General features: G+C 47.3%; 1 pseudogene; it reads left to right on the top strand.

Moving 5' to 3' along the window:
* The first annotated feature begins 20,977 nt into the window (after positions 1-20,977).
* On the top strand, positions 20,978-21,960 carry LOC143989235 (CAAX prenyl protease 2 pseudogene; annotated as a pseudogene).
* The last annotated feature ends 223 nt before the right edge of the window (positions 21,961-22,183 follow it).

Below are 22,183 nucleotides of genomic sequence, written 5' to 3'. Positions count from 1 at the left end.
TATATATATATATATATATATATATATATATATATATATATATATATATATATATATATATATATTTTTTTTTGCAAATTTGTTGTCACATTGGTATGTATTAAGCATTTTCTGTTTTTATTTTAATTTGTGTTATATGTATATGGTGGCACCATGTAATGGTTAGGTTTATATATTTTAATCAAATTTATTGAGTGTGGTTTTGCCACTATCTGCACTTGTGCACTTTTTTTCCAGTTGTGTTTTTACATTTGTGTGCGTATAGCTTGCCACAGATTGCACTTGCACTTTATACCAACTGTGTGTTTATTATTTATGCACTTTATTACTCACCTGTGCATCTATAATTATAGATCAAGGCACTGATTATTAGGTATAGAACCTATCTAGCGCAGCGTATGTTATTTTATTTTAATTTTATTATGCACATATGTATGAGACGTGTTTAACATTTGCAGCTTGATAGTGGTATATAGCTAGGAGGGAGCTTTTTATGGCTCGCAGGATTTGTTTTTGTTTTTTTTAAATTAAAAGTCAGCAGCTACAAAAACTGAGTCTTGAGAGTCAGAGAAATCTGAGATGACTAGTGAGTCCACAGAGAGGGCTGGAGAAAGCCCTGTGTCTCTGAAGCCGCGTACACACGGGCGGATTGTATGGCCTACTTAGTCCGTCATACAATCCGACGGACAGTCCGTCATACTTTCGAATGAACGGACTTGACCACACACGGATGCACAAACAGTCCGTCGAAAAGCTTGCGCAATGACGTGTACAGCACGTACGACGGGACTAGAAATAGGAAGTCCAATACACAGCAATGCAACCTTCCGCCGTGTAAATCCTTTCTGAGCATGCGCCATTCTTAGTCCGTCGAACTAGCCTACTCACGAGCGGATTGTCCGCTGAAACCAAAGTATGACGGACAGAATTACGGAAATTCCGAAATACTTAGTACGCCAGACTGCACGCTGAAAAAGTCCGCTGAAGCCCACACACGAGCGGACTGTCCGCTGAAATGTGTTTCGGCGGACTAAGTAGGCCATACAGTCCGCCCGTGTGTACGCGGCCTCAGAAGTAGAAAAGCCCAGGGTGCTGGGGGAACCCTATCAGGGAGCCAGGAGTGGGCCTATACAGCAGACTGGTGCATCCAAGGCTAAAGAAGCCACGTGTAGTCAAGTTAACAAACTTTCTATTTGCATTTTAATAAAAGTGGGCTGCCGGTAAAACGGCGCTATTTTTAGCGCTGTTTTACCATCGTTTTATCGGCGGTATTGGGCCGCTAGCGGGGTGGTTTTAACCCCCGCCAGCATCTGAAGAAGGGTTAAAACTGCAGCGGCGCTTTGCTGGTGGTATAGCCGCGCTGCCCCATTGGTTTCAATGGGTAGGAGTGGTGATTCACTCCTTCACCGCTCCAAAGATGCGGTTAGCAGGACTTTTTTCACCATCCTGCTAGTGCACCGCTCCAGTGTGAAAGCCCTTTTCAGGCGCTATAGATGCGCTATTTTTAATGCTGTAGCGCCTGAAAAAACACCCCAGTGTGAAAGGGGCCTAACTATAGTTCCTGTCTGACGTGAGCTCATTTCACAAATGCATCTATCACAAGAGCTAAACATCCCCCATGTCACAACCTGGACAGAAAAAGGTGGTACTTTGTCCTAAACCCTAAAGGTTTGGTAGCTGATTACTCTTGAGGGAGTGTCCTTGCACTATTTTGGGATCTGTGCTCCTTATATTTGAATTAGTTGGTATATTTGATACATACTTCCACCTATATGTGTACATAATATGGGTTGTTACCTCAAACTAGCATTTTTGGTTATTATACTTACTACTACTTACTACTACTTTTGGTTATTATTGTACTTACTACTACTTATGATAGAATTATCATTATATTCCATGCCAGGCTGTTTCATCCTGGTATCACTTAGTCTTTGAGATTATTTACTTTACTGCTTATGGTGTGAATGATTGGTGATCTGTCGACCACGTCCCAAGGGGCCATCTGTATTTGTACCCCCTGGCAGGTCACATTATTCCATCCCACTTAGGGGCAGCCTCTATTTTTATACCTAGCACCTATTTTCCCCTTTTGGATTTTTCCGCACGCCCCCCCCTCCCTTTATTTTCTACCCATCTCATGTTCTTTTCTTCACCCTCACCATCTTATTTATCCCCCCCCCTTTCCGCCCCTCTTTTTCTTTTCCCCCCTTGTTCCTTATTGTTTACACATTTTCTTCAGTTTTTTTTTCGGGTCTGGCTGCTTCCTGTGCACCTACTGTTTCACCCTGTGGGGGAGGTGTTTTTGGCGATTCTACTTGGGTCTTTCATAAATGTTGGTACACTTTGGTCGGAAAATATTTGGTTGCCCCTCACTATTTTGTTACCTGCATTATTATATGTCATGTATTATACATTAATTTCCACATTTTGTTATGTTACAGTCTTATTCCAAAATGATTAAATTCATTATTTTACTCAAAATTCTACAGACAATACCCCATAATGACGTTGTGAAAGAAGATTGTTTGAAATCTTTGCAAATTTATTACAAATAAAAAAAATCACATGTACATAAGTATTCACAGCCTTTGCCATGACACTCAAAATTGAGCTCAGGTGGATCTTGTTTCCACTGATCATCTTTGAAATGTTTCTACAACATGATTCTTTCTTCCAAATATAGAAAGAATATTATACTTGACTGCTGCCCTTCTGCTGCAGTAGTCCTTTATGAGTATAGGGACTGAGGTACAGTCTGCTAATCATTCACAACCTACTAGTTCCACAAAGGTCCTTATAAGGACTGGTAAGGTATAGGGTACTACAGTACATAGGATTGAGTGAGGTACAGTCTGCTATTCCTTAACCACTTGCCGACCGCCGCACGACGATATACGTCGGCAGAATGGCACGGGCAGGCATATGGGCGTATATACAAGTCCCTGCCTGCCCGCGGGTGGGGGGCCCGATCGGGCCCCCCCCCGGTGCCTGCGGCGGTCGGCATTCCTTCGAGAGCGATCCGGGATGAGGAGGCGGCCATTCATTCATGGCCACCCCCTCGCGATCGCTCTCGACGAATGGAAATCCTCCGTGACATCACTTCCTCTCCTGTAATGTAAACACAGGAGAGGAAGTGATGTATTCTCTCCTCCGTGTCGGTATTTTTCGTTCCGGCACCGAGGAGAGAGGTTCGGTGAGTTGCACCAACACACCACACATACAGTAGAACATGCCAGGCACACTCACACCCCCCCTTTACCCCCCGATCACCCCCCCAATTACCCCTGCCCCCCCAGTCACAGTGACACCAATTGCATTTTTTTTTTTTTGCATTGGTGTCATTTGTGACTGTAATAACTGTTAGGGCAGTTAGGGTTAGCCCCCTTTAGTTCTAATGTACCCCCCTAACCCCCCCAATAAAGGTTTAACCCCGTGATCACCCCCCGTCGTCAGTGTCACTAAGGCTGGGTTCACATTGCAGCGGTTTGAGAACGAATGTGATTCGCACCGCACTGCAGTGCAAATCACATCCGATCTCTGTGCGATTCGAGTTCAGCCATACAGATAGTATGGCTGAATTCGTGTCGCACCCACCGCACCCGCCGCAAACTCGCACGGGACCCTTTTTTTGGTCCGCAGCAGAATCGGATCGCATGGGTGTTCACACCATGCGATCCGAGTTTGCAGATCGCACTGCGATATGCGAACTGATCTGGGGGTGTCATTATTTCACTGACACTCCCAGCAGTTCGCATAGGGCAGTGTGAACTGCCGCCGGGAGGCATGCGATGCGGGAACCCGCCGCGGATTCGTGGCGTTCCCGCATCGCTCCAGTGTGAACCCAGCCTAATAAGCGATCATTTTTCTGATCGCTGTATTAGTGTCACAGGTGACGCTAGTTAGGCAGGTAGGTATTTAGGTTCGCCGCAACTTTTTATAGCGCCAGGGACCCCCATATACTACCGCATAAAGCCCCCTGATTGCCCCCTAGTTAACCCTTTCACCAGTGATCACCATATAACTGTTACAGGTGACGCTGGTTGGTTAGTTATTTTTTTATAGTTTCAGGGCACCCGCCATTTATTACCTAATAAAGGTTTAACCCCCTGATCACCCGGCGGGTGTCATTTGTGACTGTAATAACTGTTAGGGCAGTTAGGGTTAGCCTCCTTTAGTTCTAAGGTACCCCTCTAACCCCCCCAATAAAGGTTTAACCCCGTGATCACCCCCCGTCGCCAGTGTCACTAAGGCTGGGTTCACATTGCAGCGGTTTATGAGAACGGATGTGATTCGCACCGCACTGCAGTGCAAATCACATCCGATCTCTGTGCGATTCGAGTTCAGCCATACAGATAGTATGGCTGAATTCGTGTCGCACCCGCCGCACCCGCCGCAAACTCGCACGGGACCCTTTTTTTGGTCCGCAGCAGAATCGGATCGCATGGGTGTTCACACCATGCGATCCGAGTTTGCAGATCGCACTGCGATATGCGAACTGATCTGGGGGTGTCATTAACATTTCACTGACACTCCCAGCAGTTCGCATAGGGCAGTGTGAACTGCCGCCGGGAGGCATGTGATGCGGGAACCCGCCGCACATTCGTGGCGTTCCCACATCGCTCCAGTGTGAACCCAGCCTAATAAGCGATCGTTTTTCTGATCACTGTATTAGTGTCACAGGTGACGCTAGTTAGGCAGGTAGGTATTTAGGTTCGCCACAGCTTTTTATAGCGCCAGGGACTCCCATATACTACCGCATAAAGCCCCCTGATTGCCCCCTAGTTAACCCTTTCACCAGTGATCACCATATAACTGTTACAGGTGACGCTGGTTGGTTAGTTATTTTTTTTATAGTTTCAGGGCACCCGCCATTTATTACCTAGTCTCACTAGTGTACCCCTAAATTTAGGGGTGTCTACTTTCCAAAATGGGGTCATTTGGGGGGGGTTTGTGCCATCTTGGCATTTTATGGCCTTCAAAACTGTAACGCCCTTAGAAAGCCTGAAGGCGGTGCTTGGATTTCGGGGCCCCGTACGCGGCTAGGCTCCCAAAAAGTCCCACATATGTGGTATCCCCGTACTCAGGAGAAGCAGCAGAATTTATTTTGGGGTGTCATTTCACATATGCCCATGGCATGCGTGAGCAATATATCATTTAGTGACAACTTTGTGAAAAAAAAAAAAAAAAAAGTTTGTAATTTTCCCGCAACTTGTGGCAAAATATAAAATATTCCATGGACTCAACATGCCTCTCAGCAAATAGCTTGGGGTGTCTACTTTCTAAAATGGGGTCATTTGTGGGGGTTTTGTGCCATCTTGGCATTTTATGGCCTTCAAAACTGTAATAGGTAGTGAGGAGTGAAGTCAAATATTTACGCCCTTAGAAAACCTGAAGGCGGTTCTTGGTTTTCGGGGCCCCGTACGTGGCTAGGCTCCCAAAAAGTCCCACATATGTGGTATCCCCGTACTCAGGAGAAGCAGCAGAATTTATTTTGGGGTGTCATTTCACATATGCCCATAGCATGTGTGAGCAATATATCATTTAGTGACAACTTTGTGAAAAAAAAATAAAAAAAAATTAAAGTTTGTAATTTTCCCGCAACTTGTGGCAAAATATAAAATATTCCATGGACTCAAAATGCCTCTCAGCAAATAGCTTGGGGTGTCTACTTTCTAAAATGGGGTCATTTGTGGGGGTTATGTGCCATCTTGGCATTTTATGGCCTTCAAAACTGTAATAGGTAGTGAGGAGTGAAGTCAAATATTTACGCCCTTAGAAAACCTGAAGGCGGTTCTTGGCTTTCGGGGCCCCGTACGCGGCTAGGCTCCCAAAAAATCCCACACGTGTGGTATCCCCGTACTCAGGAGAAGCAGCAGAATTTATTTTGGGGTGTCATTTCACATATGCCCATAGCATGTGTGAGCAATATATCATTTAGTGACAACTTTGTGTAAAAAAAAAAAAAATATATATTTTTTTGTCATTATTCAATCGCTTGAGGCAAAAAAATAAAATATTCGATGGGCTCAACATGCCACTTATCAATTTCCTTAGGGGGTCTACTTTCCAAAATGGGGTCATTTGGGGGGGTTTTGTACTTCCCTGCCATTTTAGCACCTCAAGAACTGAGATAGGCAGTCGTAAACTAAAAGCTGCGTAAATTCCAGAAAACGTACCTTAGTTTGTAGATGTGACAACTTTTGCGCAAACCAATAAATATACAGTTATTGACTTTTTTTTTACCAAAGACATGTGGCTGAATACATTTTGGCCTAAATGTATGACTAAAATTGAATTTATTGGATTTTTCTAATAACAAAAAGTAGAAAATATCATTTTTTTTTCAAAATTTGCGGTCTTTTTCCATTTATATCGCAAAAAATAAAAATCGCAGAGGCAATCAAATACCATCAAAAGAAAGCTCTATTTGTGGGAAGAAAAGGACGCAAATTTTGTTTGGGTACAACATTGCATGACCGCGCAATTACCAGTTAAAGCAGCGCAGTGCCAAATTGTAAAAAGACCTCTGGTCATTTACCAGCAAAATGGTCCGGTCTGAAAGTGGTTAAGGACTGGTATAGGTCCACAATATATAGGGTTGAGGTGCACTACTGCTGACTGCTGCCCTTCTGCTGCAGTAGTCCTTTATGAGTATAGGGACTGAGGTACAGTCTGCTAATCATTCACAACCTACTAGTTCCACAAAGGTCCTTATAAGGACTGGTAAGGTATAGGGTACTACAGAACATTTGGTTGAGTGAGGTACAGTCTGCTATTCCTTAAGGACTGGTATAGGTCCACAATATATAGGGTTGAGGTGCACTACTGCTGACTGCTGCCCTTCTGCTGCAGTAGTCCTTTATCAGTATAGGGACTGAGGTACAGTCTGCTAATCATTCACAACCTACTAGTTCCACAAAGGTCCTTATAAGGACTGGTAAGGTATAGGGTACTACAGTACATAGGGTTGAGTGAGGTACAGTCTGCTATTCCTAAAGGACTGGTATAGGTCCACAATGTATAGGGTTGAGGTGCACTACTGCTGACTGCTGCCCTATTCTGCAGCAGTCCTTTATCAGTATAGGGGCTGAGAGTTTTGTCACAGGGTCATTTAACCACTTGCTTACTGGGCACTTAAACCCCCCTCAGTCCCAGACCAATTTTCAGCTTTCAGCGCTGATGCACTTTGAATGACAATTGCGCGGGCATACAACACTGTACCCAAATGAAATTTTTATCATTTTTTTCCCACAAATAGAGCTTTCTTTTGGTGGTATTTAGTTACAGCTCGGAGTTTTATTTTTTGCTAAACAAACAAAAAAAGATGCAAAAAAAAAAAAAAAAAAAATCATGTTTTAATAGTTTGTTATAAAATTTTGCAAACGGGTCATTTTTCTCCTTCATTGAAGTGCGCTGATTAGGCGGCACTGATAGGCTGCATTGGTGGGCACTGATGGGCTGCATTGGTGGGCACTGATGGGCTGCATTGGTGGGCACTGATAGGCTGCACTGGTGGGCACTGATAGGCATAGTTAAGGCGGCACAAATAGGCACAGATAAGGCGGCACCGATGGGCACAGATAAGGCGGCACTGATGGGCAAAGATGGGCACAGATAAGATGGCACGGATGGGTGGCACGGATAAGTGGCACGGATGGGTGGCACGGATGGGCACTGATAGGTACCACAGATAGATGGGACTGATGGGCACTGATAGGTGGCACTGATAGGTGGCTCTGATAGGTGGCACTGCTGGGCACTGATGGGCGGCACTTCTGGGCACTGATGGGCGGCACTGCTGGGCACTGATGGGCGGCACTGGGGTGCAGCACCTTTGAGGCAGATTTTGGGTGGCACTGTGGGTGGCACTGCTGGGTGGCACTGTGGGTGGCACTGTGGGCACTGCTGGGTGGCACTGTGGGCACTGCTGGGTGGCACTGTGGGCACTATGGGCACTGCTGGGTGGCACTGACAGGGGGGCACTTACTTTATTTCAGGATGGCACTGCGGGTGGCAGGTGGGCACTGGCAGGGGGCAGGTGTCCGCTTAAATTGCTGGCCGTGATCGGGACTGATGTCCCGAACACGGCCGCCGGCGATCGGCTTTTTTTTTTTCTCCTCGCGCTGTCAGCGCGAGGAGGAATACTAGCCGATTACCAGCTCCGTTTTATCACATGATCAGCTGTCATTGGCTGACAGCTGATCACGTGATAAGGGGTCGGGATCGACCCCTTACACGGATCGGTGATCAGGCGAGTCTCACGGACTCGCCGATCACAGGGGGCGCGCAGGCCGCTCGTATCCGGGATGACGTCAATAGACGTAGTCCCGGAAATGTGGGTCCGCGCTATTGCCGTCATTTTGCAATAGCGCGGTACCCAAGTGGTTAAAAAATAACAGGCAGAGGAAGAGGCCCTTCCGCAGGGGTGGTAGGGGTAGGGCAGGAGCAACAGGCTTGAGCCAAAGTGGGAAATTGCAGAAGGTGCGTTCAATTACTTTAAAGGACGCACCAAACTTGGTTGAGTGGCTCACTCAGCCTTACTCTTCTGCACCCTCCTCATCCTCTCGATCTGCACCCTCTTCTGCACTCTCTGCTATGTGCACCCCCAAAGACAGTACCACCAACAACACCACCACCACCACCACATACCTTCCGCTTGAGTCACAGGAATTATTTTCCGATCCATATCAAGACATTTCTGATGTGCAGCCACTCTTGGTATTGGATCAGGAAGAGGAGGTAGCAACAACCGCCACTTAGCAGTCTGACGACAGTACCCAGATCAGCCCAAGGAGGAGGTTGGTCCCCGGTGTTGCTGCCTACTCCGAGGTCTCTACTTATAGCGGTGGGGAAGGTGACGTCGATGATGACGTGTCTAGTGATGTCACGTGGGTGCCCACAAGAGAGGAAGAGGAGGGGAGTTCAGAGGGAGATATGGACCAGCAGATAGGGAGGAGAAGCAGGAATAACTTACATTGCACAGGAGGGACAAAGCAGATTGCAAATGTATCAGGAGCGAGTCATCGACCATGTACGGTCACATCTGGCGCTCCCAGGACGCTGGCACATGGCTCCGCAGTGTGGGCTTTTTTTAACGTGTCCGCTGCTGACAATAGCGCTGCCATCTGCAATCTTTGCAGTCAACGCATTAGTCGCGGTAAGCCCAACACTCACCTAGGGACGACCGCCTTAAGAAGGCACATGAGCAGCCATCACCGAGCCCAGTGGGAGCAACGGAACACACAAAGCCACACTGCAGGCTCTCACCGTCCTGCCTCGTCTTCTACTTCTCCTTCTCCTCTCTCCTCACAATTGTCCTCCACTCCACCTTCCATCATGCCAAGCTAACGTTTTTCTGCAAAAAGGCAGGCTTCCGTGGGCCTAATGTTCGAGCGTAAAAAAATGATGACGCCGGATAACCCTCTTGCCCAACGGTTGACGGCTGGCTTGTCAGAACTGATAGCCCACCAACTACTGCCATATAAACTGGTGGACTCGGAGGCCTTTCGAAAATTTGTGGCCATTGGAACACCACAATGGAAGGTCCCAGGAAGGAAGTATTTCTCACAGAAGGGCATCCCAGAGCTATATGGCCATGTTCAGCGGCAAGTGAATGTATCTCTGGCACACAGTGTCGGTGCCAAGATACATCTGACCACAGACACGTGGTCTAGCAAACACGGGCAGGGAAGGTATATCACTTTTTTTTTTTTTTTTTTTTAACTTTAAGAAAGTTTTATTGTATTTTCATAGTTAAACAGAATAGCAATGGCTCAATAATAATAAAGATTCATATAACAGTAAGTCAGCCGTTAGACATGTACCTCTAAACAAATGAAATACGTGTAATTGAAACATACAGAATACCATGAGACAGCCACACATTAAGCAAAACATAATGTATCCATGAACACCCTCAAAGTGGTCTGAACTGTTAGGGGAGACCCCACCAATACAGATCAATCCGGTCCAGGAAACCAGAAGTAAAATAAAAACAAAAAAATATATAAAAACGGGGGATCCGGTAAAGGGCCCCAGAGCGACCCCCAAGAGTCCAGGCCCCCCCACCCCAATGGGAGCTAACTGTGTGAGAGCCTAGAACCCCCAGAGAGCGCCCCGAAACCCCCCACCAAACCCATCCCCCACTGGTAGAGTTTGTCCACATAACGGGCTTCCTGGGCCACCAAGTCAAAGGTAGCTAAACTGTTTTATAAGAACAGATAGGCAGGAGGTCAGACTGTAATCCCCCAACCCCCTAACCTACCTCTGACCCTCTAATGTGTGTGGGTGTCATAACAAGTTTTGTAGAACAAATAGAGAGGGAGGTAAAAAATACCCCCCAAGAGAGGAAAGAAGAAAACGTGGGAAAAGAAAGAGCGAAAAGGAGAATAGAAACAGAGAGGGTAGTACTCGTGTATCTACAATCAACATGACAAGCCAGGTCTAAGGGGAAAGTGGCAATAAGCAGCCCAGGGATCCCAGATGGCATAGAAGCTCTCAACCTTATCGTTCAATTTAGCCACTAGGTGTTCCTGCGACATAATCCAAGAGATTTTCCTTCTACAACACTGGAAAGAGACCGTAGGCTTCTTCCAGGCCTTCGCTATCGAAGTTTTAGCTCCCAACAATATGAAGAAGGCAAGTTTCTGTTTATGTTTGGATAGGTTGGGGATGTATTGATTGAGAAGAGCTACATTTGGGTTAGGATGTACAGTGGTATCGGATACTATGTTGATGGTACGAAAAATTTTCTGCCAAAATGAACGGATATGTGGGCAGGTCCACCATATATGTATCATAGTACCCTCCAACTCGCAGCCTCTAAAGCATAGGGATGAAGTACCTGGGTACATCCGTGCCAATCTAGCAGGGACATAATACCAACGGAATAAAATTTTAAAGCTGGCTTCTATTAATGAAATATTATAAATACCTTTAAAAGAACGTGTAGCTGCCTGGGACCACTCAGTCAGGGACCATGAGCTTCCCGTGTCCTCCTCCCAGGCCCGAGCATACGTCGGCTTTCCCATCCTCGTCAGGAGCGCTGTGTAAATCAGAGAGATGCTGCCTTTCTGGTCCGAGGTATTAACACACCAGTTTTCATAAGGTGTGATGGAGGGGGTGTCTGTTGATCAGTCCAAATTGATTTTAAAAAATGAGATATTTGGGAAAATCTGAATAATTCCGTATCCGGCATTTCCAGTTTCTTTCTACAGTGAGAAAGGGTCAGGGGACCCACAGGAGAAAGAAAGTGGCCTATGCGATATAGCCCTTTGTCAGTCCACCATTTGAAAGCCTGAATGTTCAACCCAGGCGGGAAATTGGAATTGTTAAATAGGTGGGCCAGCGGTTTCAGTGAAGAGGTCAGAGTATTACGTTTGAATAGCTTTGAACAAAGGGCTACAGAGTGGGATAGTGTAGGTGACATTATGGCTGGTCGCGCCTTCGGATCACGCCAAAGAAGGAAGTCTATCGTGTGAAGGGGGACTGCTTTCCTCGCCATAGAGAGCCAATCCGGTTTTGGGCCTTTGGAGAAGACCAGAGAAATTTGCGACAATTGTGCTGCTAGATAATAGTTCCAAAGATCAGGGAGACCCAACCCTCCTTGAGATTTCAAGCGAAGCAAAATTCTAGACGGGCATCGGTAACCCTTATTCCCCCAGACAAAGCGAACGATCTCAGATTGTAATTTGTTAAGGAACTGTTTTCGGCCCGGAATGGGAAGAGACCGAAACAAGTACAGAGTACGGGGAAGGAGAGTCATTTTGACAGCATGTACCCTACCTAGCCAGGACAGACCACACCTCGACCACTGATCCAGATCTCTTCTGCAGTTGGCTAACATAGATGGATAATTTGCATTAAACAGATCTTTGATGTTAGGAGTCAGTTTGATCCCCAGATAAGAGATTTCTTTGGGAGCCCACACAAAATCAAAGTTTCTAACAAGCTGCAGAAGGCGGTCCGGCGGAATGTTAACATTCAATGCCATCGATTTATGCATGTTAACTCTAAGTCCAGAAATCTCACTAAACTTACCTAACACTTTGTAGATCATTGGTAAAGAAATTAGGGGAGAGGTAATATACAGAAGGAGATCATCTGCATATAATGCACATTTATGAATCTGGTCCCCACAATCCACCCCCCGAATGTCAGGGTTCGTCCGGATAGCTATCGCTAGGGTTTCTATGGCAATTGCAAACAGCAGGGGGGAGAGTGGACAGCCCTGTCTAGTACCTCTTCTAATGTGGCACGGAGCAGAATATCTACCCATCAAGCGTATTTGTGCGGAAGGGGTGGAGTAAAGTGAATTGATCAGATTAAGGAAAGAAGGGCCAAAGCCCCATCTGTGCAGGATATCCGATAAATAATCCCAGTCGATCGAGTCGAACGCTTTGTGTAGATCGATCGAAAGGAGGAACCCTTCCTGAGGGGGACCTCCATCCCATTGGGAATTGAGGAGAGATATGATATCGATTGACCGTCTTATCTGGTCCGGGCCCTGTCTCCCGGGAATAAAACCCACCTGGTCTCTATGTATGTATGAGGGAATAAAGCTCGCTAACCTATTGGCCAATATCTTAGTCATAATTTTAATGTCATTATTCATGAGAGATATAGGACGGTAATTTCCCACTTCACTGACGTCCTTTCCTGGTTTGGGTATTACCGAAATATAGGCCGAATTAAGGTCTAAACTCAGAGGTGACCCCTTCCTAAGGGAGTTGAATAGGGAGACCAGGTGAGGTGCTAAGGTGGAGCTAAATTTCTTATAGTAACCCGTAGAAAAACCATCTGGACTGGGGGAAGAGCCTATTTTCAAGGAGTTGATTGTATGTAACACTTCTTCCTGGGTAAACGGGTTTTCCAAGAGGTCTTTGTGATCAGTAGTCAGGGAGGGCAGTGGGAAGGAATCTAGGAAGGTCTTCCGAGTCGATCCCGAGAGATCGGGAGACTTTTCATAAAGTTTCGTATAAAACTGAAGAAAGGCCTCCATGATTTTCTCTGGATTCTGTGATAACTCTCCCGATGGCAGTTTAATTTTAGGAAAAGCTAAGATGCGGTGTTTGGGGCTTAGTTTAACCGCAAGTTTGGAACCGATCCTATCTCGTTGACTATAAAATCTAGCACCTGTCCATCTAAGATGTCTTTCCACTGCTGTTGTTAAGTGCAAATTCAATAAGGTCCTAGCCTTATCCAGTTGAGCGAGGGAGGCCGGAGTAGGGTGACGCTTGTGAAGCCTAGCCAACGATCGGAAATCATCAGTCAGCTTTATTGTGTCAGCTTTATGTTCCGCTCTAAGTTTTGCCGATAATTTGATGATTTCTCCCCTAACAACTGTCTTATGAGCCGCCCAGATCATCATAGGGGAAACGTCATCAGTCGTATTGTTACGGAAATAGTCTTGAATAAAGCCCTCAATAACCGAACAATGAGCAGGATCGCTTAAAAGGGATTCCTGTAGCCGCCATTGAGGCAGGGACCCCGCCCCTATTGGCCTGTTTAAACTCGGAGTGACCATTGAGTGATCGGATAATGGAGTATCCACAATCTTAGAGCAAATGACAAGGGGGATCGATGTGGGGCGGACAAAGATGTGGTCTATCCTGGCCAGAGTATTCTGGGGAGCCGAAAAATGCGTGTAATCTTTTGTACGGGGGTTGACCTCCCTCCAAATATCAATCAGGCCTGCTGAGTGAAGTAATTGGGCAATCTTAATGCTTTGTCTAGGCGGATGTCTGGGTTTTTGATAGCCATTACCTGATTTGTCCAAGGAATAATCAAAAGCAATGTTCGAGTCTCCCCCAAGGATAATAGTACCCCTAAGATGAGGTTTAATCTTATAAAGTAAGGAGTCAAAGAAAGCCCTCTGCCCTTTGTTGGGTGCATAGTAAGATATAAAAGTATACATCTCTCCATCAATCTTCCCTGATACCACAATGTATCTACCCATCGGGTCCGCTACAGTCTCATGGTGTGAGAGATTAATATGTTTGGCCAGGCATATGGCCACCCCCTTTGTTTTGTTTGATGCGGAGGATAGAAAAAATTGGGGGAAGTGTTGGTGGAGAAAGGTGGGAAGTGAGTCTCTTGTAATAAGAGAACATCTGCATGCATAGACCGATAGCTTTGGAACATTTTCCTACGTTTGACAGGGGAGTTGAGTCCCTGAGTGTTATGTGAAAAGATTTCGAGAGTGGGAGCAGAATTGGTGGGACTAGTCATGAGAAATGTGTGTAGAGGCTAGCTTGTAGGCAGCATTCTTACCCGTGTAGCGAAAAAGCACTACTTGGAGGAGTAGGAGCAAAGTGGGAGCCAGCTCGCTGGGGCCTGGGAAGGAAGACCACGGTCCGTCACGGATCCAAGCACTGCAAAATAGAGCAAAAGAGAGGAGCCATAGAAAAGAGGTGAAAAGAGAAAAGAAAGAAAGAGAAAGGGAAGAAAGAGCCAATGTTAATAACATCTGTGTGACATTAACTGTATTCATATACCTTACCGAAAACGTTACCCAATGAAATCTGGGGTCCCCAAACCCCTTCCCACCCCTTGGGCGGAATGTATGGGTCATTCCGTCGCTGTAATCTAAGAGGACCGGTTAGTCCTAATTGTAGGACCACCAGTAGAGTTCCCAAGGGCACCAGAGGTGCTCTAGAGACCTGTCGGAGGTGCACTGGGTCCACCACAGCCCCAGTAACCGGAGAACTAAAACAAGAAAATGAGGGCTGTAACTAAAGCCCATGAAAACACTTATATGCAGAACATCCCTGAGATGAAGAACGAATCGAAAATAGTACCAACCACCAGTAAAGAAGCAAAAAAATATTGAAAAATATAAATAACAGAACCTTGTAACTGGTCACTGAGATTTCAATTAAGATGCCTATTCAGTAGGACCAACCGCTCCCATGTCCCCTCTTCCCCAGAAACAAGGCCCCGGCGAGTCAGCCCACTCCAGCCGGGCATAGGGCCGGGTCAGGCTGCCCACTACAACATCAGGGACCCCGTTTGCCAAAAACCCTCCCCCAGGAGTCGCCAGCAGAAAAAGGTGTGCCAGCCTTGCCCGAAAGCCGAGGTTCCTGACAGGGAAAACCCAGAGTAACAAATGTCAAGTAGAGAGAGGTAAAGTGAACCCCAGGTCAGGATAAATACGATCTTCTAGAGTTTTGTAAAACCTTAGATGAACAAAACTTTCACAACCTACCCTCCCAACCTCCCCCCAAGAACTAAAACCCCTCAATCCCTCCAATTCACCCCTCCCTCCTGAGTCCACCAGTCAAATAGCAACTAAAAAAAAGGATAAAAATTGATTAGAACAGGTAAAGGGACCAGAGCCAAAGGAGGGAGACTCAGTGGGGGTCACTGGATAGTTCCGGAGGTGGCCAAAAACCGAAAGAAAAAAGGGAGTTTTTGACAACAATCAGGAGCATAGATCTATTCTTCTGTAGATGATTCCACATCAGGGCGGGAGATTTTCTTTGGAACGTTTGGAATGCTGTTGTAGCCAATTTGGTTGAAGAGGACTGGCTGGAGGAGGCCTCTTGGAGGAAGCCGGAGTCCCTCTGAAGGTTTGCCTGGAGGATGGGTCTTGAGGAATCAAACCCAGCTGTAACAAAAGTCTCTCACCGTCAGCAAACGAGGAGAATCCATGACTCTTATTCATATAAGAGAAGTTAAGGCGAAGAGGAAAAGACCACCTGTAAGGGATCTGCTTATCCGCCAGGATTTGAAGTAAGGGCTTGAGGGCGCATCTTTTCTGTACCGTATATGGTGACAAATCTGTAAAAATTTGAATCTTATGTCCCAGCAGTTTGAGGTTGTCTGAAAACCTAGCCTTTTTCATAACCTCCTCCTTTACAGAATAAAAGTGTGGTTTAACAATAATGTCTCTAAGGAGGCCATCTGAACGGGGAGGCTGTAGGGCCCTGTGCGCCCTGTCGAGTTCCAGACGTTGCTCAGTAATGTCAGGTATTAAGTCCTTAATCAGCCGCTTCACAGCAACAGGGACATCTTTCTCGGTTTCGGGAAGTCCCCTGATCCTAAAGTTGTAACGTCTCAATCTATTCTCGAGGTCGTCGATTTTTGCGCATGCGGTTTCGAGCTGATCCTGCAGATCCTGTAATCTGGCTGTATTCTGATTAATTCGCACTACTGCCTGATCTGCTTTATTTTCAATAGTATCCATTCTCACTCCTATGTACTGCAAATCAGAATGTATGGATGCAGTAATCTGTGCCGCATTTTCTGCCAGGCTTTTGGCTAGCAGTTGAGAAAATGCTTCCATCATAGAGGGAAAGTCATTGGGAGTGGGGGCTGCAGTGTCTGTTTCAGCATGTGAGAGAAGCATGCCTGTGTGAGGATCCAGCATGGGGGTGGAAGGACGTTCCCTGTCCAGTCTGCCTAGCAGGGATTCCGTGGATGCAGGAGAGACTGCCTGGGGGAGAGGAGGAAAGTCTGTACCTGGGGAGCATGGAGGGGCCAGGTCCTGATCAGCTATGGACTCCTCAGCGAGATCCGCGCTGTGTGTTGTCCTAGGTCCTGCCGCCGCCATTTTGGCATAGCTGACAGGAACGTTCGACGCTGACATCTGCCCCAGGAGATTCCGCCGCGGGTGCGAGACCGACATCCGTGGGTTCCGGGCGGTCTCGCCTATCTGACAGGCCCAGTGGTGATCGCCGCGGGACGTTCCGAGGGCTCCGGTTCTCAATTTGGGGCCGTGGTGGAGCGGAGCTCTAGCAGCCAGCGGCCATCTTGTGAGCTGCCGCACATGCTCCCCGGTATATCACTTTTACTGCCCACTGGGTGAACCTTCTGACGGCCGTCAAGCATGTAACCCATGGCACCCGTGTAGATTTGGTTTTACCGCCACGGATTGCATGCAGGCCTGGCTCTTCTTCTCCTCCTCCTCCTACTCCATCCTCCTCCCTCTCCTCCTTGGCTGACTCCTCCTTTTCCGCTGCTAGCGTCTCTTCCGCTGCACCGCCCAAGCTCCCCAGAACCTATTCGACATGCCAGGTGAGACGTTGCCATGCCGTGCTGCGTCTGTTGTGCCTGGAAGCCAAGAGCCACACTGGCCCGGCACTCCTTTCAGCTTTACGTTCACAGGCAGATCAGTGACTAACACCACTCAATTTGACAGTTGGTAAAGTGGTGTGTGACAACGGTGCCAATCTGCTTAGCGCATTGAAACAGGGAAAAATGATGCACGTGCCATGCATGGCACACGTCTTAAACTTGGTCGTGCAGTGATTCGTTATCAAATACCCTGGGGTCCAGGACATCTTGCGGCAGGCAAGGAAAATCTCGGCCCATTTCAGAAGATCTTACACGGCCATGCCTCGCCTTGCTGACATTCAGCTGCGACACAATCTGCCGGTCAGACGTCTTATTTGCGATTGCCCGATGCGATGGAACTCAACCTTCTATATGCTTGATAGGCTGCTTCAGCAGAAACGTGCAGTTAACATCTACCTGTATGAACTCTGCGGCAGAACAGGTTCTGGGAGCTGGGCTTTTTTTCACTGCGCCAGTGGCTGCTCACGCGCGACGCATGCAGACTTCTGCGGCCATTTGAGGAGATCACCAAACTGGTCAGTCGCAGCCATGGCGCCATCAGTGACATGGTACTTTATGCCTTCTTTATGGAGCGTGCATTGCGTTGTGTCATTGATCAAGCTGTGGAGGAGCAGGAGCGGGAAGATGAGGAAGTCGCAATGCTGGATGAATTCCCAGGGGGGGCTACTCTATCTGAGACAAGTGAACAACAGGAGTCTGAAGAGGAGTCAGAGGAGGATGGTGCCGGGGCAGATGAGGAGGAGCAAGAAGAGCATGCTTTAAACCTTTCTGGGATCCCTGTTGTTGTGCGTGGATGGGGAGAGGAGAATGAAGAGGACGACATTATCCTGGATGATGAACAGGAGCCAGGCCACCACACCGCTTCCAGTTTAGTGCAAATGGGGGCCTTCATGCTCCAGTGTTTTAATAGGGACCCCCGTATAAAAAGCATAAGGGTCAAGGACCAGTACTGGGTGGCAACGTACTTAGACCCCGGTACAAACACAAAATGGCGGAAATGTTACCGCCGTCACAGAGAGCTGTCAGAATGGAGCACTTCCAGGCCTTGGTTCGAGAAATGCTGCATTCTGCTTTTGCGTGCGCTGGCAGAGGAGCAATTCCCACTCCCAGAGAAAGAGTTGCGGGTACCAATCCAACAGTGCCTGCAAGAAGAGGCCGGTTTGAAGATGTGTTAGTGACTTCGGATATGAGGTCATTCTTTCAGCCGACCCATCGACAGGTGTCATCCGGATCCAGCATCAGGGAACGCCTAGACCGCCAGGTGTCCGACTACATCGGGTTAACGGCCGATGTGGACGCACTGAGGAGTGATGAACCCTTGGACTACTGGGTGGGCAGGCTTGACCTCTGGCCAGCTCATGACAGTGTTAACTACCTCACATTTATAAAAATGAATGAGGCATGGATCTCGGAGGAATTCAACACATGTGACCAGTAGACCATGTATATGTCTATAAACAATTTTTTTAATCGAGCACACAGACCTTCTTTCTTCATTTGGCTCACTTCCTTGTCCAAAAAAAGCACACCATACTATATGCCCGTACCCTCCTGTTTGAAGAGGTTGAGCGGTGTCATATTTCTACTGGGGATGCTTATTATGAGGGGCTCCCACCATCCCTGTGCTGTGCTGACTTCCTCCTGGGGCTGTACCTTTGCTGTGCATATTATGAGGGGCTCCCACCATCCCTGTGCTATGCTCATTATGAGGGGCTCCCACCATCCCTGTGCTATGCTGACTTCCTCCTGGGGTCAGTGCTGTATATCACGGTGCTGGTGTCAGTGCTGTATATCACGGTGCTGGTGTGAGTGATTTATGTCATGCTGCTGATGTCAGTGCTCTCTATCACGGTGCTGGTGTCAGTGCTGTATATCACGGTGCTGGTGTCAGTGCTTTATGTCACGCTGCTGATGTCAGTGCTCTCTATCACGGTGCTGGTGTCAGATCACTCTATCATGGTGCAGGTGTCATTGCTGTATGTCACGCTGCTGATGTCAGTGCTCTTTATCACGGTGCTGGTGTCAGTGCTGTATATCACAGTGCTGGTGTCAGTGCTTTATGTCATGCTGCTGATGTCAGTGCTCTCTATCACAGTGCTGGTGTTATTGCTGTATGTCATGCTGCTGATGTCAGTGCTCTCTATCACGGTGCTGGTGTCAGTGCTGTATATCACGGTGCTGGTGTCAGTGCTTTATGTCACGCTGCTGATGTCAGTGCTCTCTATCACGGTGCTGGTGTCAGATCACTCTATCACGGTGCAGGTGTCATTGCTGTATGTCACGCTGCTGATGTCAGTGCTCTCTATCACAGTGCTGGTGTCAGTGCTGTATATCACGGTGCTGGTGTCAGTGCGTTATGTCATGCTGCTGATGTCAGTGCGTTATGTCACGCTGCTGATGTCAGTGCTCTCTATCACGGTGCAGGTGTCATTGCTGTATGTCACGCTGCTGATGTCAGTGCTCTCTATCACGGTGCTGGTGTCGGTGCTGTATATCACGGTGCTGGTGTCAGTGCTTTATGTCATGCTGCTGATGTCAGTGCTCTCTATCACGGTGCTGGTGTCAGATCACTCTATCACGGTGCAGGTGTCAGTGCTGTATGTCACGCTGCTGATGTCAGTGCTCTCTATCACGGTGCTGGTGTCAGTGATGTATATCACGGTGCTGGTGTCAGTGCTATCTATCACGGTGCTGTATATCACGGTGCTGGTGTCAGTGCTTTATGTCACGCTGCTGATGTCAGTGCTCTCTATCACGGTGCTTGTGTCAGATCACTCTATCACCATGCAGGTGTCATTGCTGTATGTCACGCTGCTGATGTCAGTGCTCTCTATCATGGTGCTGGTGTCAGTGCTGTATATCACGGTGCTGGTGTCAGTGATTTATGTCACACTGCTGATGTCAGTGCTCTCTATCACGGTGCTGGTGTCAGTGCTGTATATCACGGTGCTGGTGTCAGTGCTGTATATCACGGTGCTGATGTCAGTGCTCTCTATCACGGTGCTGGTCTCAGTGCTGTATATCACGGTGCTGGTGTCAGTGCTTTATGTCACGCTGCTGATGTCAGTGCTCTCTATCACTGTGCTGGTGTCAGATCACTCTATCACGGTGCAGGTGTCATTGCTGTATGTCACGCTGCTGGTGATCATCTCCTGCACCCTCTTCTTTGCCTACCCTGACCTTCCCTCTCCTCCATTGCCTTCATGCGCTCCACAGTCCTGAATTGTCACAACAATTTCACATATAAAAAAAGAATGCTTGTAGTTGTCGATCCCAGATTCACCTCATACATGTGTTATGTCATTGGCCATGTGGTGGGACTATGTTTGCACAGCTAGTAATTATTTTGTGGCTGCAAATTTGACCTGTAGGTTTGCAAAGTTCGCCTCCCATTGAAGTCAATGGGGCCCGCCGCGAATGTTGCGGTTCGCGAACTATCGGCCGCGTTCGCGGTCCGCTTTCGCGAAACGTCCCGTCGGAAGTTCGTCCATCACTACTGACCAATACCATCCCTACAGGGAAGCATGGTGGTGGCAACATCATGCTGTGGGGATGTTTTTCAGCGGCAGGAACTGGGAGACTAGTCAGGATTTAGCAAAAGATGAATGCAGCAATGTACAGAGACATTTTTTATGAAAACCTGCTCCAGAGCACTCTCAACCTCAGACTGAGGCGAAGCTTCATCTTCCAACAGGACAGCAACCCTAAACACATAGCCAAGCGAACAAATGAGTGGCTACAACTCTGTGAATGTCCTTGAGTTGACCAACCAGAGCCTAGACTTGAACCCGATTGAACATCTCTGGAGAGATCTGAAAATGGCTGTGCACCGGCGCTCCCCATCCAACCTGATGGAGCTTGAGAGGTCCTGCAATAAGGAATGGGAGAAGACAGTAGCTACTAGCTGTGGCAGCCATGTCTGAGAATCATGAAGGGGATCCTGACTCTGGGCTGTGCAGGGTGTCTATACTCTGCTGTCTCACACCGGCATGTTCTTATGTAGGCAGCTTGTATGTATGGAAGAGTGACCTTCCCAGAGACCACCCTGCTGTGATCAAGAGGAGGTTTACCAGTGTACTGATTGTATCCTCATTGTCCCCACTGTTCCTCTCAGTATGGAAGGAGTTAACTGGAATCAAGACAGATGCAGCTTTCCTTTCCCTTATGGGTTTCCGTCTTGAATGCATTCTTACAGCTACAGTGTTACCTCTGTTATTGACCATGATATTATTCCTTGGTCCTCTTGTCCAGCTCTCTATGGATTGTCCCTGGGACTTCCTTGATGGCTTGAAAGTAGCTTTTGATCCTAGGTTCTGGATACTCTGCATAACTGACATGCGGTGGCTGCGTAACCAGGTGATTGCCCCACTAACAGAGGAGTTGGTCTTCAGGGCCTGCATGCTTCCTATGTTAGTACCATGTACTAGCCCTGGGACAGCTATCTTTACGTGTCCACTATTCTTTGGCATTGTTCATTTCCATCACGTTATTGAGCAGCTACAATTTCGACAGGGTACTGTTCTGAACATATTTCTGTCAGCTGCATTTCAATTTTCATATACTGCAGTGTTTGGAGCTTACACAGCCTTTATCTTCATTAGAACAGGGCATATTATAGGACCCGTACTTTGCCATTCCTTCTGCAATTACATTGGATTCCCAGCAATATTTACAGCTTTGGACCATCCACAACGCATAACTATTCTCATTTTCTACATTCTTGGGGTTGTACTTTTTTTTCTACTTCTTAATCCCATGACTGATCCTGCTCTGTATGGGGACATACCTATCTGTTACTTATTGGAGAGAGAATCTGTAGACCACCGTTCACTTTGTTCCTGACATCAGCAGCTGTCATTACACTGACCACCTTGAATGTTCTATTATGTCTGGCAAAAGATTATATGGTCCTGTGAGTCCTTCTGGTTTTACACATGTGGTTCACAAGCACCCCAGTTTTACTCATTTGGCAACCTGATCAGGTGCAGAAATGTTGGTTAAGCTTGGTTTAGATGTCATAATGAACTACTGAATGTCAGCTGGATGACCAGTTTTGTGCTGAGCCATCTTTTAGTAATTTTAGGAAACAGACTTTTTTTTGACA

The sequence above is a fragment of the Lithobates pipiens genome, unplaced genomic scaffold, assembly GCF_037356315.1.
Source record: "Lithobates pipiens isolate NorthernLeopardFrog02 unplaced genomic scaffold, aLitPip1_a1.2 Scaffold_18, whole genome shotgun sequence".
In the NCBI taxonomy this organism is placed as follows: domain Eukaryota; kingdom Metazoa; phylum Chordata; class Amphibia; order Anura; family Ranidae; genus Lithobates; species Lithobates pipiens.
This window is presented reverse-complemented; position numbering and strand designations above follow the sequence as displayed.